Source organism: Drosophila sulfurigaster, chromosome 3 (genome assembly GCF_023558435.1).
Source record: "Drosophila sulfurigaster albostrigata strain 15112-1811.04 chromosome 3, ASM2355843v2, whole genome shotgun sequence".
In the NCBI taxonomy this organism is placed as follows: Eukaryota; Metazoa; Arthropoda; class Insecta; order Diptera; family Drosophilidae; genus Drosophila; species Drosophila sulfurigaster.
The window spans coordinates 24313375-24340348 of NC_084883.1; the positions used below are offsets into that span (position 1 = coordinate 24313375).

The 26974-nt window shown below is 36.9% G+C and overlaps 1 protein-coding gene across 2 annotated transcripts in view; it reads left to right on the forward strand.

The window, feature by feature from the left end:
• The window catches only part of LOC133840550 (myocyte-specific enhancer factor 2), a 63344-nt gene that overhangs the window by 26504 nt on the left and 9866 nt on the right, over positions 1 to 26974 (forward strand). For both annotated transcript variants that reach the window (XM_062272442.1, XM_062272440.1), the window contains exons 3-4: positions 599 to 908; positions 12308 to 12358. The gene's annotated coding sequence lies outside the window, so the exon portion shown is untranslated. The remainder of the gene's footprint in view (positions 1 to 598; positions 909 to 12307; positions 12359 to 26974) is intronic.

The following is a 26974-nucleotide window of genomic DNA, read 5'->3' on the forward strand; positions in this document are numbered from 1 at the left end:
AATATTAAATTGTGAAATACTTTCATTACTTTTCTACGCATTTCTTATAAAGTTTTTTGGTCAGCATTTTATCAATATCTATTTAATTTCTAGACTTGTTTCACAAATAAACTCAGTACTACTTTCTTTACTTGTAAAAGTATTTGATATCATTGTTAATTATTATTCTTATAATTTAAATAAATCAAAAGTCTATTCAATGACTCAGTAATTACCAGTTACCAACAAGATTTATTTACTCAGCAATTTTTACTTTATTGTTTATCACACACAAACTTTTACTTTAAACGTAACTTTCAAGGATATTCTAACAGTCGTTTAAGTCTAAACTTTTGCACCTTTTGCCATCTGCCGCAAACACCGCAACCTCAAAAACCCTTAACTGTTTCACAATCAGACTTGTTGCATATGCAACAGGCAACAGGCAACAGAGACGTGTAGGCTTAAGACCCACAGGGAGCTGTCTCTTGACTCTCATCTCACAAAAACTCCATTTCAACCTTAGCCACATGACGTAAATAAGAATTGGTTTACTCCCTCTCAATATTGATTAATATTCTCACTCATTGTTGTTTTTTCTTTTCCCATCTCTTTGCAGTTGCACAATTCGACTGCAGCATAGGAGGAAAATCAGATGGAAATCGCAACAACCGCAACAAAGTCAGAGTCAATTGAAAGTCGCCACAATAACAATAATTAAGTAAACTATATTCAGGAATCAGGAAATAATACACCTAAAAAAAAGTACACACAGTTCAAAGTGGCTTTGAAATTTTGCCATATTTACACAACAGACAAATAAATATATATACGTAGATATATTTATTACAATTATAATATGATGTTAACTAGTTGTCACTAGAAACACGTTGGACTTTTTCATGTTGCTCAACAGCGGCATTTGGCAGGTAAGCTAAAAGTTATGAAAATTAACTGAAAAATTCATTGAAATATAAAAAAATATATTAAAATTATAGAAGTTAATTTTAAACCACAATACAACTTAAAATCAACAAAGATGTTTGAAAAATAAATTGAAATAGAAAAATTAATAGAATAATAAAAAAAATATTCAATTTATACAAGTTGATTTTCAGTCCCAATAAAATTTTAAATCGTCGAAAGTTTGTGAAAAATTAATAATTAAATTTGCCAAATTTGAGCTTGAAAACATTTTATCTTTAAGCAAAACTCTGATCCCAGAAACTGCTGATTGAAAAATTTGTTGAATACAGATTTGATCTTGAACTTCAATATTGAAATAGGAATTTAAGATGGAATTTGATAGAATGAGCAAATTACGTTCTAATAGTAAATATAGAAATTTTTTAATAAAATTCTTCAAACAAGAATCGAAAAATTATTTAATTTTCGATGTTGAATGTTTACTTCAAGATTAGAAATATTTGAAAAAAGTTTTGCAAAGATTACATAAAATTCTTGACATAAGAGTTCCAGATCTAGAAATTCTTTAAGTAAGATTTTGATGTTATACTTTAATTTTAGGATTAAAAGTGATAAGATAAGTTTTAAAAAGATTACATAAAATTCTTGACACAAGAATTCCAAATTTAGAAATTCTTGAAGTAAGATTTCGATCTTAAACTTAACTTTAAGTTAAAAGAAATGTATTTTAAGTTTAACGATGAGAAGAAAGTTTTGCAAATATTACACAAAATTTTTGCAAGAAGAAGTCAAGAATTCCCGATTTAGAAATTCTTGAAATAAGATTTCGTTCAAAGATTTTAATTTGCGACTCAAAAAGCATTTTAAGTTTAATGAAAGGAAGAAAGTTTTGCTAAGCAACTAATTATGCTGAGCATTAAATTTAGATCGCTTAGAAAAATTATTCTAAAAGCGTTGCAAGCAGAGCACCAAATGTAGACGCTTTTATATAGTTTTGTAAATTTGAGACAGTTCCTAGGATATTTCGAAAGTCGTGCATTCATTTTGTTGCTTGTAGATCTCGTGATCTCTCTAGCTAAAATCAGTTTTAACGAGCAATCACTGTACAGGCGAGTCGAGACATTCTTGCATCGTGCGTATATACTGTATATAAGTTTTGGTATTACCGGGGCGAGACCTACAACAACAGCTGAGCATGTATTTTGTGTGCACAATGGACGGACGGAAGGACAGACAGACAGATGGACGGACGGACAGACAGATGGACAGACGGACGGACAGCACACGCACAGCATTGATGTGGGGCGATGGTATTTCTTGGCGTTCAATTAACGTAAAACATTTGCCAAGAAATTTCTTGCGTCTTTTTGGCTCGTTGGCCCGTTTCATTGGGTGGCTTTAATGCCATGGCAACAGCAGCAGCAGGCGAAAAGGCAAATGCGAAAAAATTAAGCGTTAGATTACAGCTTTAATGAGAGCAGAGCATCGATGTGGATAGATAAAGAAGCAATTCAATGCTGCATAAAAATAAAAGTAAAAATCTGACAACTTTTACTTTTCACATTGCGCATTTCCAGTTGATATTATTTATAAGGCGGATATTATTCCTTTCGCTTTTTTTCCCCAAATAAAATGATGAACAGACTCACGCTGAAAAAAGGAGGCAAATGAAAGTGCGTCATACAAACATTTGAAAACACAAAAAAGAAAAAGAAAAAGAAAAGCAAAATATTGAACGTCATTGCAGGCAATTTGGTTGAAATGTTTCCGTCTCCCTTCCACTTCTACAAACACGCACACACACACACACACACGCGCATGGAAATTATAAAATATTCATGCATGTGTGTGTGTGATGTCAGTATACTTTTTGGGGGGAGGAAGGTGGCAAATGATGCGGGGCAACATCAAGAATTCAAGCACGCGTCTTGTGTAATACTCAAAACACACACACACGCACACTCACACATATGAATGCCATGTGTGTGTGTGTGTATGTGTGTACCTGAAGCTAAATCTCATAAAAATCTGGCCGAATCGCAAAGCAAATGAGCAGTCGAAATTTTCAGCTTGCTGTTGTTGTTTACGTGCAATTATTGCGCGCGACGACCGCAATAAAAGAAAATTAAAGTTTTTCCCCCCATTTCTCGAATGTTGTTGTTGCTGTTGTTGTTGTTGTTGTTGCGTATCGTTCGTTCTTTCAATTTTCTTGCTGTCAGTCCGTGTCGCATCTTTTGGCTCGAGTTTTGATGCTGCTCCTTCCCTGCTTGCACTTTTCCTTTTTCCGCTCCCTCCTCAGACGTTTTTCATGCCTGACATTTTGTGTGTGCATTTTGCATTTTGCATTTTGTGCTCGACGTTCTGCCATTTCATTTGCAGCATCAAGTATTTTGGCCCTGTTCCAAAATGTTTGTGTCTTGTTGTCTTCTGTGTCGCCGCAGACAACGACAACGATGCCGACATCCAATGGGTCCTCTGCTGCTCATGGGGACAGTTAGTGATTAAGCGTGAAAATATCAGACTCATCACAGAGTGCAACTCACAACAACACAGCCAAAGAGCTAAAGAACCAAAAGAAACCAAAACGAAAAAAAAGAAATCGCAGCGCCAAGACTTTTTGCAAAATGGCGACACTTTCATCTTGTTGTTTTTCTTTCTAGATTCATTTGTTTATTTGTTCTTGTCCGCTTTTCTCTCTACTACTTGCGAATTAAGAATTGTTTTTCTTCGTTGCCTCTGCCAGATTTCGCTTGCATATTCGAATAGTTGTTTCATGTCTTGCCTACTGTACCCAACAGCGATCTCACAATTGACAACTTTGCGCCTCGAATTGACAACTCATAATTGCTTTTACTTGGCCCAACAACTGTGGCCAGCTTTCTTTATGGTCAACAGTCCGAATTTACAGCTGTTCATTTTTGTATTTTTCGCAAATTCTTAAAGACTGTTAGTTAATTATTAGTTGGACTGTTGAATATATAAGCAAGCTTTTGTATATCTTTAATTAGCTAATCAATTTGATAATGAACTGTCTGAAGTCGTTTAACATTAGCCAAAAGGTCACAAGGAATAAACATGACAATATAAGCACTTATTTCAGAGCTTAGCAGTTGTTACCAATGGCTTTCCTTAATTAATTGACAGGCGAGTAATTGTACCTGCTACACAAAGGAAATGTATATAAGAGACAAAAGGAGACGTCTGGTATATTCTCTTTTGTATATTTTGATTGCAGTAGTATGCTGTTATACTTCGGGTACCCAATTGATATTTATGAGTTCTACTTATTTTGGTATATTTTAAAGAAAACACTGGCATATATTTGGTACATTTTAGTATTTTTGAGTTATGCTAATTTGGTATATTTAAAAAATGTTGACTTTCAGTATTTTATTTAACTGAAAATGGATAGCGAGAATCTCAGAATAGAGCAAACTCAACTGTAACTTTCTTACTTGTTAAGAAATTCGATTTTTCTAATGGTAAACGAATTGTTACGAGGGTTGCTATTTAAGTTTCTGGCCTAGGTCACTTCTAGCCATATTAGGACCAATTGGCTATTTCCCAAAAAAAAAGTTAAAGCATTCAAAAACCATGTTTTGGAGGTGCTTCAATCAGAGTGAAAAAAGTACTTCGACAATTGGTTTGAGCGCATTCAAAAGCATATAAATCTTGCTGGAGAATACTGTGACAAACAATAAATCCATTTTTTTTTTTTTTTTTTTTATAAATATTCGCATTTTCATTATTAGGCCAGAAATTATAGCAACCCTCGTATTATTAAAATACAATATTCATTTAAATGAACTTCAATTTACGATAATATCTTAACTAAACCAATCAATCCAGTGCTCTATAAGAAGCATTTATTTTCAATTGAATATGAAGCTTTACTCCAATTACTTCCGAAATTTCAATTCTAAAAGCTGAGAATTCCATTTTGAAAAGTTTCTAATGTAAAAGCTGCATTACTATAGCAATTTTCTTTCGTTTCTTTACCTGAGCTTATGAACTAATTAAGAATTTGTCCAAATTCGAAATCCCTTTGATTTGCTCACAATCTTGCAAAAGTATAACAAAGATCATGTATCATTGCTCTACGATGTTGCTGCTGTATATTTACTGTATTATTTTCCATGTGTTTTCAGCACACACACACACACACACAAAAAGGGAAAAACAAATTGTTGAATTTACTGTATACAGAAATGTTTATATGAAACGTCAGTAACAAGAGCAAAACAAAATCTCTCTACTGTATATAGTAAGGCTCATAGGTATGTGTGTTCGTGTGTGTGTGAGTGTGAGTGTGTGAATGTGTGTATGTGCAGCTGCGCAAATGGCGACGACTTACAGCAGATGCAGCCGATCCAAAAGGTTGTGAAGGGGGCACAATTGATGATTTTGCAACTGTACTCGGACTCTTGGCAGTGTTTTCGTAATGCCTTGCGGCACGGCAGCACCTGTCTTAGAGGCCAACAGGGGCAACATTTAGTGTGGGGCATTTGGAAAAATTTCGAAACGAAAGCAACAACAATAACAACAACAACGATAGGAGAAGCAGCATCATCCATAACAGCAAGAAGAACAAGCCGAAAAAATGTTGTTTTTCAAGCAAAAGCACTGTAATTTAATCAGCAAGCAGCGCGGTGAGTGCACAGAGGGGGGGAGAAAAGAAAACAGAAACAGCGCAGCCAGCAGCCACACACACACACATATACAAATGAGTGACGTACATGGATGGGGGACCAAAGCAGCGCCACGTAACGTGACTCACATACACTCACACACAGAGAGAGATGTGCGCTCTCTCTCACCTATGCGATGATCAGCCGCAGCCGCAGCCAAAGCGTTGTCTATATTTAGACAGCAAATGCAAATGGCGGCCAGCAAAGAGAGCGACAGAGCGAGAACAATAGCGAGAGCATGAGCAGGATGGCCAGAGCGAAAGTGAGAGAGCGCTAGTCGTCACATGCACATGCACGCATACATTGACAGTGGCTGGCAACTTTTTGCGCATGCGCTTTGCATCGTGGAGGGGGGTGAGGTGTGTGCGAGGAAGGGCAGAGAATGTGAGCTGATCGCGTCCGCCATTTTGAATAGTCGCAGTCGACGCAATGCGCGTTAACTAACGCTTAAGACTTTTTCTTCTGCTTCTGTTTCTGCTTCTGCTGTTTCGTTTTCGATCAATTAGCGCTGTGCTTTATAAATAAAAATCAACAGAAAAAGGATAATTTTTATAGATTTTCCCCCTTTTGCCCTGCTCTGTTGTCTGCTCTTGCTTCTTCGGCTGCTACGGTGGGTTGTGTGTATTTCTGAAAATATCCATAACTAAATTTAACATTTGTTTTTGTTTTATATTTAACTTGGCCCGTCTTATTTTGGCCAACTTGTTGTTGCTGCTGTTGTTGTTGTTATTCTGTGCTGTTTGCTGAATGAATGGCAGACAACAGGTCGCAGCTTATAAATACTTACAGCCCCACACACACACACACACTCCCCGTTCATCTACTCATTTACTCCCCTTTCGCAAAGTATAGTAAAAAAAAAAGAAATAAAATTATCAATTGTGTTTGAATTGGTTTTTGGCTCTTGCACTTTTCACTCGCCTATTCAATTGAAATAAACAAATTGATTGCTAATTGTGTTTCCATTTTATTTTTACACAATTGTATTTAGCATTAGTTGTTTTTTTTTGCTGGCAGTTATTTTTATTTTGCTTTTATAGATATGTGCGATACATATTTTTAACAAGTTGGCACGTGCCACAGCTAAATCTGAACTTTTATTTATGCAGCGCCACAGCCACAGGCTACAGATACACAGATATAGATACACATCGAAAGATACATAAACAGACAGTTAGACATTCTTCTATATACACACATACTCGTTGTCTGCATCATCGTTCAATGTTGTTTTCCTTTTTTTTCTTTTTCTCAATTTTATTGTTTGTTTTTATTGTCTTGTATTATCCATGTTGTCTTCCCATTTTTTTTTTGCATTTTTGTTATTGCAACCAACAGCTGCTGGCTGGGTGGTCCAACGATTTCCAGTCGAATTGTCGAGTTGTGTGGATGGTGGGAGGTGGCGAAGAAAAGCGAAAGACTGAGCCAAAAAGGAGGCCTGTCGTTGCTTGTGTGTGCGCATTGAGTGCAAAATTATTGAGGACTGTTTCTGTTGGTGCTGCTTCCTAATCCGCTGCGCCAATCTGTCTACAGTTAATGTGCGGGGCATCAACTGCAGAGGAAATTCTTATTAGTAAAATAATATTCAGATGTTTCGATGACTTCGTGGAGATTTTTGTTTGTAGTGATTAAGCTTTTAGAGTTCTGGATATTTCATGAGTATCGTTTATTAGTCAAGGAAATTTGGCGTATTTCAAAATGGCAAAACAATGATATTTTAGCTATAGAATAAGCAGAGTACTAAGCTATAGACATTTTACTATATTTTATTCCAAAAAAGTTTAAATAAAGTATAGGATTCTAAAGAAATTCTATATTAAATATGGATAGTTTGTAAAATTCATGCTTAATGGAACAAAGACCTTAACTATAATAGAAAACAAGTTAGCAAGCTACAGTCGAGTTCGATCGACTGTGAGATACCCGCTACCCATTTTGAATAAAAGCAAAGTATTGCGGTATTATTTTCAAAATATACCGAAAGTATTTCCTTAATAACTTCCACTATTTTTATCTGATCGCAATCAAATTTTCTGGACTCATAAATACTATAGTTATTATTGCATACACCAAAAATTCGCAGCTCTAGCTTTAACATTACGCTTGTTATTCGATTTTTTGATTTTCGGGGGCGATTGGGGCGTGGCAAAAATTTGAAACAAACTTGATCTGCATTCAAACAACAAATGCTGTCGAAAAAAAATTATAGCTCTATCTCTTACAGTCTCTGAGATCTAGGTGTTCAAACGGACGGACGGACAGACAACAGACGGACATGGCTAGATCGTCTCGGCTGTTGACGCTGATCAAGAATATATAGACTTTATAATACCCTTCTACCCTATGGGTAGCGGGTATAAAAACTAGCCTAGGAATGTATAAGAAACCTTTCCAAGCTTTTATTGTAATTACTCATTACTTTGAAAAGCTTTCATTGTAATTACTCATATCCATCTTGTATTGGAGAGAGTACGAATAATATTCATTAGCTTGCTGTTATCAACTCAAAAAGAGAGAGATTTGACGCTGACTTTTAATTGTATAATTCTTTTAAATTGACTCACGGGATGTACATACATATATAGAATAAATTCACTTCGCCTACATGTAATATTGAGTTCTATTTTGAGTAGTTCCGCCCCGAAGTCGTCATAAGCGTAGAAATCAAATTAGGAAACACAATATGACACATCAACAAATTATAAAAATTATGAATGTCTCAGCAGAGGGGAAGAAGGTGCTAGGGTTGTAATGAGAAAGACAGCGAGAGGAGGAGGATATGGAGAAGGGGAGTAGGGAGGCGGTGGAGAAAGGGGAGTAGGAAGAGACTGTCGAAAGGATTGCACACAAAATGAAACGTGTTCCGTTTCTCCTACGTTTTGTGGGTGCAACTCAAAAGTTGGGGTGGGCAAGCAGCCAAAGCAGATCCGACAGCCTCCTCCAAACACACATACAACATATACATACATATATACTATATAATGCACTTCCTTAAGTGCGTTTCCCCAAGGCAGAGGCATATGTAGTCTTACCTCACAGCAACAGCAGCAACAGCAGCAGAAGAAGAAAAAGAAAAAGTGCAGCCATCACAGAAAATGCCACGTAGAGCACGCGTGAGGCGGACAGAGATTTGCTATGGGGATTACGATGCGTCTCTATATGTTATATGGGAAGACTGCTCAGTTTACTAATTGCTTCCGCTACTGCAACTGCAGCGGGCAACGCTTTGCGGCTGCTGCTGTTGCTGCTGTTGCTTGAAGTTTTTAAGGGTCTAGAGATTCATTTTAATTGCATTTCTTTTAACGGTAACATCAGCCAGAGTCCCAACAACAAAACGAGAACCGAGCATCGAGCACCGAGCATCGAGAGCAGTCCCAGGCGAAGTCAACGTATGGCTGTTGCCAATGTGTGTGTGTGTGTGTGTGTGTGTGTCTCTTACCCCACCCTGTGTCTGGGCAATGCGCTATCGACGGTGCCCGGACGGCGACGTCAATAACATTTGTGTCTGCAGACACAGAAGTATATACATATATACATATTGTATGCTTATGTATGTGGCTGAGAAATCAAAGGAAACGTACATACATAGAGTAGCTTATATGTACATATATATTTTCCTGCCACAGCAGATCTCTGTCGAAATCTACGCTCGCCATGTTAGGTGAGAAAACTACACACACACAGATAATATAGAGACAGAGACAGAAAAATGCATCCCAGGTCATAAAATGAATTGAACGTAGCACACAGCACTTGAGTATTTAGTTGGCAATGCATTTGCGATCAAGAAAGGAAGCCAAAGGATGTGCACACTTGAGATGGAGACGGGAGCCGGGAAATGCGCTTGCTTGAAAACCAAATATTTGTATCAGCAAACCGATACGCCATCCTTCTCTCCTCTTCCCGTCTCTCTGTCCGTTTGTGTTTTGTCTATCATTGACTTTTTGGCACATATACGGTTCATTTCATGAGCCGAATCTTGCGCCATGTGCTGCGTGCCAACAACAATAACAACAAAAACAACATGAGCAACAACAACTACAAATTGTGCACACATGTTGCGTATGTTTTTTGGTGTTTGGTTCGCTTTTACAGCCTCTGACGAGACAACAACACTCTCGGCAGTTCCTTCTGTTTCCCCTGTATATATATCTTTTTTTGTGTTTTTGGGGTCGACATGAGACCAACAGCTGATTGAGCATACGCACTTTAGTTATAAATACAGTAAATCGCGTGCAGGATTTCCGATTTGTTGCTCAGCTCTGTTCGCCTGTATAAAATTATCCATCAACAGCTGAGCAACTGACGTCACAGCATCGCTCTCAGCTGGCCATTGATTTTATTTGATATTGTGTTCGTATTTTTTTTTTTAACAAGTATTAGTGGGCTGAAAAGGGAAAGTGACGAATGATGTGCATTTTGATTTGACTGAGTGGCAGATGTGTCTATTGATTCGTTATATACTCTGCCTTAAAACTTTTAGATACTTAAGGATTTGAACTCAAATGCTTTGCAGCCGGTGATTAAAGCTTACCTAAAGTCAAGCATGTTTCAACAATAAATTCTTTTTTTAATTAGCTTCTTTATTTAAGTATCGATCCAGTACATTAAGAACAAAATAGTACTATAACAACACAGGTACAAGAAATGTTTATGTTTGGGCCAAACATCATATTAGTTTAAGGTGTTTCTGAGAAGTTTACTATTGGGTGAACGTTTTGGCGAACCCTTGACGCTTCAATCGCCTCAACGGTCTAAGTAAATTCGTTTTGAAAAAAAACTTCTCTGAACAGCTTTCAAAATTCCAGCCTTAGCTCTGCTGATTTCTCTCGTGTATACAAACTTTATGAGATAAATAAATTTGCTTGAAGAAAGAAAGCTTTGGCTTAAATAATTATTTTTGATTTGTGTCATTCGTATTTATTTGCAAAACTTGTTCAAAACTGTATTTGATTGCTGGGCTAAGTTTTGGCTATTAGCCTTGATTTGAAGACTGCACAAGTCACTCACATTTCTATGCGTATTACTTATGAAAAGTTCATCCAGTAACTCCCTAATGCCACATCAGTCTTCATACGCATTCGTTCTGATGTTATGCAGAGCAGAGAACACAGAATCGAGCAGATTTATGCATGTCTGGTGCGGTTTGATTCGGCTTTAGCCATGTGAGACACTCTAAACCCCGAGCTGTCAATGTTCTGCTGCCAAGCCGGAATCATCATGACAATCGCATATTCACAAAAAGAGAGCAAACGAGTAAGAGCGAGAAGAGAGAGAAGAGAGTGCAAGAGTTGTGTGGAGGCTGTTGTGGCTGTCGCTTTGCATCAGGCTGCAAAGATTTATGGTATCCTTTCAACTTTAAACTCGCTTTTGCGCTGCACAAAGAGACAATGCCCCTCACTAAGTTGGACTCATGCAAAGTGCGAGAGTGTAGCTTGTGTGTGTGTGTGTGTGTGGCACATGGCGTATTTTAATACCCTGGAAGGGTGAACAAGGGGTATACCTGATGTGTAAAAGGATTGAAATAGAAGTGAAGTGAAAAATTCATTTTTTGAGGCAGCTTTATGTTTTGGCATACTATTTTTGTTCCCAAACATTTATTTAAAGTTATCAACGAGACTGATTGAAAACATTATACAGTACTTTCTCTATATTACACTTTTGGCACAAAAAATAATGTATTCAAAATTCTGTTTTTAGCATTAAAAATCTTGGTTTTAATTCATATTGCATATACATATGTATGTAGTACTCTAATAAAATGTTTTATACTTATTTATTTTCATTTTAATATGGAGTTTTTCAAAAATATAGTAATTCGTAAATTTATGTCAGAAGATATTATATTATTATTGAACACACATGAGTAAAAACTAAAATATAGATTTTTTAAAAGTTATTTATTGAAGATTATTTATTTATTGGAAAGCTTTAAATCTGCAGTCGAATGTGAACAAATAAACATATCTATTTTCAATAAAATCAATTCAGTGCGAAAAAATAAAAAAAAATAAAATATACCAAAACACATTAAAATATACTAAAAGGTATTCCATATGTGGTATAACAACATACTACTGCATTGAAAATATGCCGTTAAGACCTAAATATACCAGATTGTCAATCAAAGCAATTAAGTTCGTTGTTGCTCTTCTTAAAATTAAGTTAATTTTCCAAATTAAATAATTATGTATCTCAACTATATATAAAACATATATGAACTGATCATCATCTACCATATTTAATAATGGGTAACTAATAACACGTTAAATTCATAACCATACCAAACAGTAGCTAGTTAAATGCCACTTAAGTGCAGGGTATTTCAGAGTAGAGCAACTCGATACAGTTTCAATTGCTGCAGCGTGGTTAAGCCAGCTCAGGGGGGCCAACTCTTTGGCCCGTTTTTCGGCTCATCTGGCTGCTTGGGTGCCTGGCTTGGGTCCCCTTTGCAGGAGGTTATGGGAGACACGCGTGTGCATTGAACTGATCGTCATAAATTGCGTGTTTTGCTGGAAAGTCGAGCACGCCTTCGACAGGCAAGATTAATTGGCTGGCAGTGTTGTCGTCATGCCAATAGAAAATTGAGTACTTTGAGCACTCATTGTATTCATTTGATTCACTTTTGAAACAAATTCTCTTTATATTGTTGCTGTTGTTATTGTTGTTGTTGCTCATGCTTTTTTTCTCTCCCATTCTTTCTTTCTTTGCAGTGGAACTTTTTGTACCTGTTGTTTGCGCACGCAAAAGGAAACTTTAACAAGGTGAGTGTGAAAGGCGCCCCCCAGGCTTTGAGTCTTTACCTCCCCCGCGGGTACTGTCCTCTCTCTCTCTCTCTGCTGCTACTTGTGCTTGCTTCTTTATAAGTGAAGAGAAATGAAAAGTTTTGTATCTGCTTCATGGCTTAACTTGAAACGCACAGCACGTGCCGCGTATTATGGAGCATCTTCTGCTACTTCAGCTGCTATGAGCTGACTGTGTGTGTGTGTGTGAGTGAGAGAGTGTGCAAGTGTGTGTTTGTGCACAAGGCAAATATTTACACTCAATGGAACATAATAAAGACATTAAAAATATATCATATTATGTGAGGCGTTGCTTCAGGATGCGTTTGCAAGTATGCCATTGTGTTTGTGTCTGTGTGTGTGTGCGTGGGACACTTTTCTTTATCGCCCACCCACTAAGCTGTCAATTTCCAATGCTCTGCCTCTGACCCCCCTCTTCCACCACACCCCACACAACTTGTCTATCTGTCTGCTGTTGTCCTACACCTGCCCAGCGAACCGTAGCATCCATCTACGACTCCAAACAGTTAAAGTTTCCCTGGGCCTTACTTACCGCAATATACTATATGAATGTGTGTGTGTCAGTGTGTGTGTGTGTGTGTGTGTGTGTCCCTGCACGCTTATGACAGACAGTCAAGCAAAATAGCATAGTCACAATGATTGATATGCCTGCTATAGAAATGTGATGCTGATTTCAAAATGATTACCTGATGTCTGCTCTCTGCGCTGTGACAGCACGCGTAGCTTCCAACGTAAATGTACAAAAATATTCAATATATTCAATTGCCTGAGTGCTGAATGTTTGTTTGAAATGTGGCACACAGACACTGAATGCTCTACCAAGTGAATAGTCTACGAGAAAGAGCATTATTATTCATATTAGGGTATTTAGATATTTCACTTTCGAACCGAGTAAGAGAGCTGTAGTCGAGTGTGTACACCCTGAAATTTCTTTTTAAGTTTTATTCGACATACAACTTTGATGAAAACATTCTTTAGGATATTTGAAGGTTTAAAACCCTACACATTAATAACAAGTAAGAATGCTTTAGTTGAGGGTGCAACAAACGCTAATCACTTAAAATATACTAATTTAATATACCAAAGGCATTATTTGGTATATCAGTATACTACTCCATTTAAAATATATAACAAAATGTAAAATATATCGTATTCTTAGCCAATCTATTAGGACTCGATTGATTCTGCTATAAACAAATTAAACGTTTAAATTAAAAAAAAATCATAATCGTTGCAGTATTTCAAACATAATTAAAATAATAAAAAAAAATTTGAAAGTTATTGAAGAAACTATTACTTAAAAAAGTCAAATATATTTAACATATTCATTGTCAATAGAATTAAAAAAATGATTATTTAAATTTAGATCAAGAATTAGTTCATGTTGATTGGCGAGTTGCTCTTCCGAACCATATTATTATAATAGTTTAATCGTGTGAATTGTCTATCAGAGCAGACAGCAATTATTTGTGCCAGCTGACGTTGAATATACATAGTATAAATTGTTGTCCTAGTCGTCCTTGAAGTGGCCAATAAACATGAAAATACTTTTATTTGCTTTCTCAGATTTGATTAGTTATGTTTGCATATTAACTTAGTTTTTGCCTCTAAGCAACATTTTGCTCTTGTTTTCGCTCTCATCAATGAATTTTGCATGAATGAAATTCGGCAGGAAAACCGTAAAGGAAATCACTTATCCGCTTGTCCAAATCAATTAATGCCATGCTCTTTTCCTCGTTTTTTTTCCCACCTTGAAGTAGATACAGGAATATACGTAGATAGATATATAGATAGAGAAGCGAGGCGGATGTAGTACTTTGAAAGCATCCATTTCAATTATAATTTTGTGTGGCATTGTGTGGGCAGCATGAAAACCTTTTACTGCACGTGTCCTTGCCAAGGCATTTGCATGAAATATTTGTCCTGGCAGGTTCGTACAACTTTTATTTGCCATTTGTGTGCGCTGTCACACTGTCGAATTGGGGCCACTCAGCCACTCAGTTTGGGGTAGTTTTTTGTTGGGGGGTAGCCCAGGATCAGGATCAACCTGGGAAACATGTGAAACGAAAGTGAAAATGTGTCAGTTTGTCACAAGTTTTCAAATGGTTACGCGAGGTAAACGAGAAAGAGGAAAAAGGCTTACTTAAAGCCGAAATAAATGCGAAAATGTTTTAAAGTTTTTGTTGTTGTTTGTTTTTGTTGTTTTTTTAATAAACAGTTAACAGTTGCAAGCCAATGCAACTGACAACCCGTTCACTGAATAATGGAAGAAGTAAGGGAAGGCAAGGCGGGGTAGGATGGTTGCCTGTCATGGCCACGTTTTGCAGCCACTTTAACAGGCCGCCGCCACACGCCGTGTGGCAGGAACAACCGTGTGCCGTGTGTTGTGTGTTGTGTGTCGTGCTCTTCTTCTCAACTGCTGCTCATCATTGATGCAAACAGTGAAATGCTTTCACCGCTGCCGCTCAGCTGCCCCAAAAAGCTGCTTCTTTCCCCCTCCTTCACTCTCTCTCAAACACACACACACACACACACATGTTAAAGGTAGCCTTATTGGAGCTGACAGGCGGCTGCCTCTTGTTGCTTCTGAAGCGTTGTGTGTCTGCGTCTGTGTGTGGGCGGGCAACAACAAAATTGATTAGATTAGGCAACTCGAAACGAGACAAACCGTGGAGTATTTATGCGCCAGCAGCGGGGTCAGGGGCGAGGTAGAGTAGGGGGAGGAGGGGAAGGACCTTCCCTTATTGCCCGTTTAGGCATGCTTCAGTTGACAACGTCTGGGAAAAAAAAGGAAACACTTTTTCGCTATTCTTTTTTGTTTCGTTCACTTCGTTTTTCGTTGCTTTTTTTTTGTTTTTGATGTTCCTACAGGCGTTGTCCTTAAGCCAATATCTAATCACATTTAAATTGTACTCAAAGCACACTCACACACACACACACACACACTCGTCCATATTTTGATGAACGATTAAGAGTTTAAGCGCCTTTTAAGACATGCGATTGAAATGTAATTAGGCAATGCTAATGCTCCGATCCTTTGGGGCACAACTCTCTGTCTGTTCTCTGAGATCTGGCCATAGCTTTTTATTCAATTTGATGCCACACCCCGCAAGTAATTACTGGCCTAATTGCTTCTGGCATTGCTTCTTTATTTGCTTTTGCCTACCGCTTGCATTTAAATTAGTCACAAAGTTGGTCAATTGGAATTGTGCTTGTGCTTGTGCTGTGCACAATTGGGAGATTCGCATTTAAGCCCGGTTCTTATTATGCTATTATGGAAATAATTTGCTACCAATTGATGAGCAAAATATTGGGCCAAGAACAAACCTGCAAACCCTATCTCTATCTCAAGATTTAAAAAAGATTTCTTCGGGAGTGTGATTTAAGTGTTATAAGCCTTAATTGAAATAAGGTGAGACGGATTGAAAAAGCGACATAATGAGAGTTTTCAATGTGTTTTCGTGGCTAAATTCTTAATTAATTTAATGCACTCATTTGTGTAATCTTACTCTTACTTATTTGTGTAGTCTGAGCTGCAGCCATCAGTCTTCAAACTGTATTGATTGAACATTAAAAAGAAATAACTTTTAAAAGTAAGTTGATAAAGTAATTTTTGCATTTAATAGTACAAATAAAATATTGGCGGATAACAAGGAATTAAAACAGATTTAATTAAAATGATAGAAGCCTTAATCAAAATAAAGTTAAGCAGATTCTCTATAAGCTACCAAAAATCAGGGAATTAATATAGTATAAAATTAAGCATTCTCAAAAGCATTGGTTGAATATGAAATATAATTTAAAATATCGCTTAAAACGAACTATTAAAAAGATTCAGAAAACTCAGAAAACCCCACACCATCCGTTTTCCAATTTAAAATTCTTAAATCAATCCTGTTTTGGTTTAGAATTTTTGTAGAAAGATTCTTTTTTAATATCTTAGCTTTAGGAAAAATTGTTATTAAAACTTCGACAAAATAAGAACAAAATTAAATCAACAATTCTCTGTTTGAAATGAAAACTAATTCAACAGTTTCTATAAGTGAAATTGGATTATTAGATTAACTTAAAGGACTCTTAAATTTAAATGATATCTTTATAAAATCCAATATTTATTTTAATAGCTAAGAAATATAATTGTAATAACGTTCTGAGTACTTTGAGACAGTTAAGTTAATGATTATTAAAGGATAGAATATAAAAGCTAAGGAGTCATAGAAGTGATCGATACTCTAGTCTATATAATCTTAGTGTTTGGGTAGGTAACAATTGGAAACAGCTGAACTCTAAAGGCTTGCTTGTAGCCACTGCAACTCACAACAGCGTTCAAAGCGAGACGATTTGAATGAATTATATGAAGAAGAGAAAAAAAAACTACCTACGCAGCGTTACAAAAACAACACGTGGCTTGTACTTATTCTTATTGCTGTTGTTGGTCTTCGACTTGATCTTGGTTGGGGTGCGACGTTGTAGAAACCCCTGCGTGGTGCCAAAGACAACACACACTCATACACACACACACACGCACAACAAATGCAAAGCAGCCGCGCTTAGTGAGAGTGAGAGAGAGAGAGGCAGAGCGAGAATACTGAGGAAAAGCGGTTAAGTGCCAGGGCAAATGCATTCAAAAGTCGGACTCAACACATTGCCAGGCACAAAAGTGCGCATGTGTCGCCGCCTGCCGCATGTTGCACATGTGTGGCTATGTTGCACGGCTACGCCGAACTGACTCTGGACATGAACATGCGCGAAATGCGACCGGCGTTTCATTTTATTGAATTAACTGCAGAAGGCGACAACAACGACAACAACGTCGACTTCGACTGGCAGTTGTCGCCATCAGCATCTGAGTCTGAGTCTGAGCATTAACATTAACATTACCATCAACATCAGGGGTGTTAAAAGTCACAAGGACACACGCACGTTGCAGTTGCAGATGCCGCTTCGAGGTCAAACGCAACATTTGCATTCCCATGTTGCAATTACAACTGCTTCACTCCCCCGCCTTTGCGCATTCGTGGCTGCAACAATGTGTGGCGCCCCTTCGCAAGTCGTAAATGTAAACTTTCTTGTGACGATGCGTGATTTTTTGCAGAATTTCGTAAAGTAAACTGCCGCTGAAATATCACCAACAGCAGGTACAGACTTGGATCTTTATAGAACAGGAAAAGATCGGTATATTAAAATACCAACTTTGTGAAGAAGTACTAAGCGTGTGAGAGAAAGTGTCGAGCAGTCAACTGTTTTTTTGAAGTGGCCATAGGTCAATTTGATGAGTTATTGTGATTTATATTTAACCAGCAATCAATATATCCACTTAACCATTAGCTGGTAACTTGAGCAAGTTCTCCTCAATTTTAAATTATATGGTTGTTGCACCTTGAACCCACGTCGGACTATTTGTACCCTAAATGTGTTGCATGCTAACTAATGGTTGTCACCAAACACGAGCCCGTTTCACATTTATACGATTCTATTGAAGGTTAATTGAGTTCTATGTGTTTTCCATTTGTCAATACCTTGACATATTAGATGCATTGTTTATATAACAAAATACTTAACTTTACTTAAGGCAATAGGAATTTATTTCTTGATTTCCTTTCAACAATAGTTTAGGGTTTATTCCAAAAACTGCCTAGATTAATCATCAACAATTAATCGTATAAGAAATTCCACTTGAAAATCAACTTAATCGTAACAAAATGATTTCCTTGGATCACAAAGAAGTTAACATTTTAGTTTGTTCCTTGTATTTTCATGTATTTCAATTGATGGTAACGTATTTAAAAAACGTTTATAGGGTAAATTGAATTTATGAATTCGTGAATGAACCTGAAGCACTCTTAGTGCCTTGTGGGTCACATTGTAATGCCAGTGTTTTTTATGCTGCCACACGCAGGTTAACAAAGTTTTTCTGAAGCAACGTCAGGAAGCATGCCTAAAGCACTCTAGAGTGGGCCCAAAAAACAAGGACAATGCGTTCGGTGACATGACAGAAGCGCAAAAAAAATAAAAACAGAAAATACTGAAAGAATGAAAGGAAAACTGAATGAAACGAGAGTCGAATAAATAAACAGACAGACAGATAGACGGACAAACAGACAGACGGACAGACAGACAAACGCACACATACTTGCACTCACACTCACACTCGCACTCGAATTTGATAGAGCGTCAGAAGGGAGAGGGTGGCCAAGAGGCGAAGCTACTACCAAGTAGCACTACGAATACGGATACAGAGAGAAAACCAAGGCATCGAGCAACGAGCGGGGGGGAGGAGATGAGTGGGGTGGCCCCTTTGGGAGGCAGCTGTACATCAAAATGGATAATTAACATTTATGAGCAGGCAATAGAGCGAGAGCGAAAGCGAAAGAGAGAGCTTCAACGTGAAGGGGGGAGGTGAGAGGCAGGTGCGTGGCAATCGAAGTGAGCCGCAAAAGGAATTTCAGAAAAATAACTGTTGCTGCTGGAGATGAACAGCAACAACAACAACGCAGCACAGCGAACGGCTGTTCTGTATGTGTGTGTGTGCGTGTGTGTGTCAGTGTGGTTGAGTGAGCGCAAACAAAAACCATATGTTTCTTGTTTGCCTCTACTCCTCGCTCGAACGACGGTCGATTTGTGAGGCTTTTGCTTTCGTTTCGAGTGGAAAAGTTAATCGTGACAAATGCACTCAAATGCAAAGCGCCTGCGCGCTCCTGAGTGCAAACAGTGCTGGCAAGCAAATGCGGGCGAGCAAGCGAGTCAGAGCGATAAGAGAGCGAAACGTGCGAACGGGACAAGCACACAAAGAACGCAAGCAAGTGAGAGAGAGATTGAGCGAACGTACAGAGCGTGAGTTTGAGAGTGTATGCGTGATATTTTGTTACACAAAACAGAAATCTGTTGCACCAATACACAGGCAGAGGCACCGTTAGAATGCCCGTGTAGCTTTTGCCCACTCATTCTGAGTGAGTGTGCATGTGTGAGTGAGTGAGAGTGTGTGCGAGTGTGTACGTTCGTTCGCCACAAAACGAATATTACGAGATTCATTCGACATCCTCACTGCATTCGCGAGGCTACACAGACACAGCGACGCACACACACACACGCGCACTCGTGAAGCGATACCGATACCGATAGATACCATTCCCGTATCCGTGTGTCTCTGGTGGGCCGTGCGACTACGTCAACGGCTCGGCGTATCCGTCAGTACGTTCGTACGCGTTCGCAACGCCGCTTCTTTAGTTCTCAGATCTCCGCGTTTCGTTCGCGTTTGTGCCGCGTTTTCTTGCGCGATTGTTTCAAATACAAAATACAACTCACACACAAAAAATAATATAAGCAAAGAAAAGCCCAAAATAAATAAATACCAAACAACCCGAGAAAAACACACATAAATAAATAATAATAAAAACGAAGAAAAAAATAATATAATAGTAAAAGAGGTGGCAAGCAAGCAAATGAGGCAAATTATGCCGCTGCGCGCAATAATTTATTTATACTCCAATCTATAAACAATTTTTGACGTCCACTATTTCCAAAAATACATTTCAAACAAACAAAAGGCACAACATTTAAAAATAATTACAAATTAAAAATAACAGAGAAAAAAAAAAAAAACAATGCATATGCCACTTATAACATTTTATTTTTAACTTTTATTTCGCGAGGCTTTCGCCCACCCCGACCCTCGCATCAACCCGTTGTGTTTGTTTCGCCTATCGCGACTTCTTGTTTATAAATATTTACAATTATAACATTTCGAAATCAATTTCAACAAACACACAACAAATAATTAAAAACAATACTATGTGTGTGTGTGTGATTGTTTGCCAAAAAGAATAAAATAAAATACATATTTTGAAAAAATATTTTAATACAACAAAATCGTGAAACAATAACACAAAGCTGAACGATTTATCATTATACAAAAACAATTTATTTTGTATGCACATTTTTCGAGACATTTTTAAAGAAAAAGAAGAGAAAAGAAAAACCTCTTTGCTCAATTAAAGTGGAATTTCAAAGATTGTAAATCATGTAAGTGGCCTATAAGAAATACTACATTGAAATTATTGCCAAAATTGTTGAAACTAAGAAGTTCGTGACGTTCTCAGCGAAGCGAGTTACTTCATTTATTAGCCGCCATCTGACGTCATCGTGTCTATCAGTTAACATTGCAATCAAATTTTGTATTGATATAGAATACACACAAACACAAACACACGCACATACACCCACACACACACACATACACAAGCTAACACACGCACAATAACGTGCCAATTTATATCGCGCCTTTTACTTTTCTTATGAATTTCTATTCTTCATATTTTTTTTTGCATTTAATGCTCAAAATGTTTCAAACCACAGATACACACACACACACACACACACAAACATCTGCTCAGTTCCAGCGTGTGTGTGTGTGTGTAGACTTTTGCCAAACTGATAAGCTGTCAATACACTTACAGTTACATACATAAACATATTCTTATGTGTGTTTGTTTGTATGTTTTTAACGAAGTTCAAATCCATTTCCACTGCTTCACACACGTTATCAGTTCTTGCATGTAGTTCTTGTTGCTCCTCGCAAAACTGAACGATTGGCAAACTGATTGACTTAATTATTGACTGAATGACTGAATAATTGTCCGACTGATAATTGTCCGCGCTGCTGTTTGCTTCTTTGCTTTGCTGCATTTGCAGGGCTTTTAAATGCCATGCAAAAATCTGCCACACTCACTTTGTGTTTTTTCTTTCCCTTATCACAAATCAACTGTCCGAGGCATGAGCCCTGATGAGGCATTGCACTTCCAAGTAGTTCTGTTTCCTACAGCTCGACACCTATTGTAGACAGTTCTCTATAATTTATAGATGACCATTGTCAAGGAATTGAATGAATTGATGCCGATGATAAGAACTGAGAAATTTCAGGGCTTTTGAAATTAGTTTCTTACTTTAAACTAGTCTATAAAGTATTTCACGAAATTGAATGACTTGAAAATAATGAAATTAAATGCTTTAGAAACTAATTATATATTCGATTGTTATTTACAACAAAATTATATTTATTTTGTTATTTTTCTTAACAATTGTAAACAGTAAACAGTCTGTAAACTATTCTGCTAACTCATCACAGCAAACAGCAGCAAATTTGACTTCCAGAAACTTGAGCTTAACTTCTTGGAAGTTTGTCGCCTTAGTTCAAACGAACTTTACTACATTTTGCTCCTCGATGTCTCGGCATATTCGAAATGTTATTTAATCTCCCACAGATAACCAACATCTGATAGCGCACAATCGCCGTTGGTGGTGGCATTTGGGGGGTGGGGTGGTAAGGTGGCTGCTGACCAGTCAGCGGGGTTTTCGTGCAGGGCACAAAGACAAAACCTTTGCCCTAGGCCTCAAGCTGAGTGCTAATCGTATCACACACACACACACGCATGAAAAGCAAACACAGAAAAGGCAAACAGAAAAAAAAACGTAAATAAATAAATACCAAAATTAAAAACGAGCAAAACGAAGTTAATTTTATTTTTTGGTATTTTTAGTTTTTGTTTTTTTTTTCGTATTTGTTATTTTTATCAATCAATAATTTGGCAAAAAGTTTGAAGTGTGTTTGCGTTTTTACTGCTTTCGCTGTTTTGTGTGATAACAGCGAAAATTTGCAATCGAATTTTTTCGCTCTACAAATTATTTAGATAAGGATTGTTATTGTTGTTGTTGGTGGTGTTGTTGTTGTGATTGCCACAGCACTATCTGAAACGAGAGGGAGAGTTATTCGACTGGGCCTTATCATAGCGGGCGAAAAGGTACCCGAAACAAATGGTGTTCGCATATACTATATAGAATATATATATATATACAATATATGTATTTAATGATTGTTCTTCAGTTTATGAATTTGTTGTATTTCGTTTTTTTTTTTTGTGGTTGCTGCGATTGTGTCACATTTTAATGATTATTATTATGATTTCGTCTTTATTGTTTTTTTTTTTTCTTTTTTGCACATTTGTTTATTTTGTACACTCTTCCGCCTCTCTTTTCATGCTCAGTTTCATACCTTTCGGCACAGATAAGATATGATTACATAGAGCAACAGTCCAAAGTGTTTCTCATTTTCGAGCATAGGACGCTTCTTTTTCTTCTTCAAGAAGCAGCAGAAACCTTGACTCTGCTTATCAATCATTGTTAATGCAATTGAAAAATGTTTGCAATTGCAAAACATAGACACACGCATTCAATTAAATTGTGCTTACAGATAAAAAGAAATAAAAACTATGGCGTCTTAACTTTTAGATCAGCATAAAGCTATTTTATCTATACTAAGATAGAAAAAAAATGACTTATTAAGTTTGAAATTAAATAATCATGAAAACATTGAAGAATTTTATAGTTAGAATTTTTAGAGTACTTCAAAAATATGAATCTAATATAATATAAAATAATTTGTATTTGTTAGTAATCTTATAAATTAATTAATCTTTAATAAAATATGATTTGTAATAAAATATAAAAGTAATTTTATAAGTTTGAAATTTAACAATTCAATCGGTATCTTTTTCCTTGTAATTATTAAATCCTTAAACCAATAATAATTATAAATTCTTTATGAGAACTAAAATATAGGAATTCTTTGGAATTTGGAACATACGCCTATAATAATAAATAATAATTAAAATAATATTAAAAGTAATGTTAAAGGTTTTCAATTCAATTAAAGACTTCTTCCTTGTCAACTACCCCACAAAAAAAATCCATCAGTCGAAATTCCCTTCTTCATATTGTCTTGAATTTCAACAACTTTGTATTTGAGGATACAATTTCAGTTGTGCAAAACTATCCCAAAAATGCCAACAAATAGCGGAACTAAAAGGAAATGTATTGCCGCCTTTGATGCGGCTCAATGGCAGCCGCAAATGAGGCGTTTCGGGTGCGTTTTAAAACGCGACGTTGCGCGTGGCGTTAATTAAGTTGGATTTACGAGTATAACAAATCGTCAGATGTGAGTGTCAAAGTGTCTCGCATTAACGCAAATTCTCAGAGCAGAGACAGACCCTAAAACCCGATCAGAGCCAGTTGATTAATCTCTTGCTGAGCGAGTTTTGTGGGCGAGAGATTTCGAGACGAACTAAAACGGAGCGAAAGGCAAAAACTCCCAAAAAGACGACGAAGCATTTACAAAATAATTGCAATGAATTCAATTGCATTTTTTTGTTTGCAAACGTGTTCATAAATTCAAGTATTTAAAACGACTTTAAGAGAGGGAACAAAAATTATTTATTTTATTTTGTTGCTGCAATAAAAATGAAATTTATGAAAGGTCTCTCCAATTGCGAGTGTGTGTGTGTGTGTTTGTGTTTGTGTCTGTCTCATGTCAAATGCTGCGCTGAGAGTGAGAAGCCGAAGCAGAAGCAGCTTCAATTGTCGAACTGGTTTCCCAACAACTCAGCTAAAGTTCATTCATCCAAATAATACGGAAAAGTTTAAAATTTGAATAAATTACTTACAGTAAATCGTAACAAAAGCAAACGCAACAACAACAGCGATAACAAACTGCTGCTAATTGCAAGCGATACATTTAATGGTATTAATTTAAGATGTTTCACCAAAAGAAAACCACGAAACCCAAACAAAATCATTTAATGAATCATCTAATGAATTTGCGTATAAACATTCATAGCATCTCATATTAGAGATTAATTAGCGCATGAAATTCGTCATACAAAACATCTCAAAGACACGTGAAATTCCCTTATTTTGCGTTCCTTAATTTATATCAAATATTTTAATTACAATTATTGTTTATGGCATACAAAATATTAAGGATTAATTAGCAAACACAATTTTTGCTTATATTACTTTTGCATCCTCGTTTACATTAAAAAATGTTGCGGTAATTCGTAGAATGAGAATTACTTGCTAATCAAATGCGCTGGGAGTGCGTAATTAATTCCGCAACGCTGCTAATAAAACTCAACTCAATTCAAGTCATCTTGATGACAAACTTCCTCAATTTAATTCAATGCAAATTAATTACAAATTGGACGCATACACTCATACACATATAATTTTTTCATTTTTTGGCCAATTGCCTAATGATCTGTGCATACATCTTTTGTGAGGTGACTGCGACTTAGTTGCACTTTGTGGCCCGCGTCTTTTGGGCCAATTAAAATGGCGCAAAATGTTGCTGCGGTCGTCGGCAAGCTTCTAATTGCCAACGAAAACTACTGTGATAACAAGTCTTGACACACATGCCTACAACGTGCAACAAACATCTAAGGCGCGCATCCTTTTCTCCTCTCAGACGCTAATTTCCTTCCTTCCTGCCAGCCTGGCTGGCTGACTGTTTTGTGTGCTTTGTGTTTTGTGGCTTGTTTCTTTTGGCTGTGCTCAAGTGGCATACGCCAACACGTTGCTGACCCAGTCAACTTGCAACTGCAACCGCAAATGGTTAATTGTCGCGCTGTCTATGCAAAACAAACTGTGTTAAGTTATGACCCCAGGCGAGACACTTTCCTTCACACGTTTACAAGTACAGCAGCAGAAGCAGCAGCAGAAGCAGCATTGCCATTCTATCCATGTCCGGGTTGATTAGCTGATGGTTGCCAACACACCAACGACGTCACTTTGCTTTGCAATTAGCAAACAACGCTTTTTTTTCGGGGCCTTCTTTGTGCTTAGCACTCACTTGTGCACCTGCCCAGCACAGCACTTTTTTTTATTTATTTTTTTTTTTGGTACTCACACACTTGTACAAGGCTGTGACGTGTCGTTTTGATTTATAGCTTTTGCTATCCCACTTTTTTTTTTTGACTGTTCAAGCACTTGAAGCGTGTGAATGACTATCTAATCGGCTTGGCCAGTCAAATGGTGGCCGCTAAGTGGCAAGTGGCAGCCGCAGTCGCAGCAGCAGCATTTGCGGCTGCGGCAAATGCAGATTTCGATAAGAGCCTCGCATCGATAAGTGGCCAAAAGCAATGAACAACAACAGCAAACTTGAACAAAACAAAAGTGAAAATCTTAAAAGTCATTGGCTGTAGTTTATGGAATTCATTGCATCATAAATTTCGCTTTCCAGCCAACACTAAACTAATGCAAACTGCAATAAAGCGCACTTCACTTTGTGAACATGACTTTTAGAAAGGAAATAAAAACAGAAAACTGTAATAAATACCAAAAAAAAATAATATTATAGTTATTCGAGAACTATTTTACATGAATATTGCGCATACGTTGATGAAGTATACGCACATTTTTTACTATCATTTTTGTTTAACAACAAACTTTTAACTTTTATGTTTATTTAAACATGCAATAGAAAATACTCTTTAACATGATTATTGCGTATACGTAAATAAAGTAGAAGGAGATATGTATTTAACTATGATTTTTTTTTTCAACAATAAACTTATGACTTTTATGTTCATTTAAACATGTAATAAAGCTAATAAATATATACTCTTGAGTAAGAATGTTGCGTATACGTATATGAAGTATACGCACATACATATATTCGACTAGACATTAAACAAGTGTTTTGGGGCATCAAACTTATGGAGATTTTTAACATATAAAACCAATTACGCTCTAACTAAAATATTGCGTATACGTAGATAAAGTATTTATACATGTTTCACTATAAATGTAGTATTTTTAAAACAGTTTAATAAAGTAAAACAGTATGTATTATTTTGCTAAAACAATTGTTTGACTTGTACGCAACTTTAAGCATATAATGTACATTTAATATTAGAAAATACTCTTTAAATTCCTTGGCATTTGCTTTGCCATTAAGCAAACGCCCATAAGTATGCTATTCAAAGCCTGCAGAGCTGATGGAGCTCTCAGTGTGTGGGGGAAATGCGAGTCTATTTTGAAATGTGTTCAAATATCTCTTGCTTTACCTGTCGAGCAACGCATCAAATTGCATTTGCGTTGCTCGGTTGAGTTCGAGTCTTTAGCACATTTTAATTAACGTCTTTTAGCGTATCAAATGAGTGAATGTGTGTGTGTGTGTGTGTTGTGCATTACGCATGCCAAGTTGTATAATACACAAAAAGCTTTAATTGCTAGCTGCTAAGCGACGCCTCAAGACCCACTTCATCGTCCCCTTCCCTCCGCACCAAGTGCTAACCGCTAAGCAGCTTCAATTATTCATGTTTCGTGCTGTTCAATGACGCATTTCTCTTTGTTTCCGTTGTCGTCGTTTACTTCGATACTTCGACTGCGACTTCAACTTCAATGCGGGTCCTTATCACGATAATTATAGGTTGAGCTTCCATTTGTTATGCGTATGCATGTGTGTAATGTGTGTGTGCATCTGGTTACACTTAAGTGTGTGTGTAAGTAACTTGAGGTCAACATTTATCGGCGTCTTTACACTAAAAATATGAGTTGCCTCAGTTCTTACTCAGCGATGGGGAAGTGCAGCCCGTGGTTAAATGTTGCGGTATCAAGGTACCCATATCAATGCTTCCTTTGTGTTCGATCAGAAGATGTCAGCATGATGATGATGATGTTGATGACGATGACGATGTTGAGGCGGCGGCACAGCAAACAAATCAAATCGAATCAAATCTGTCGATT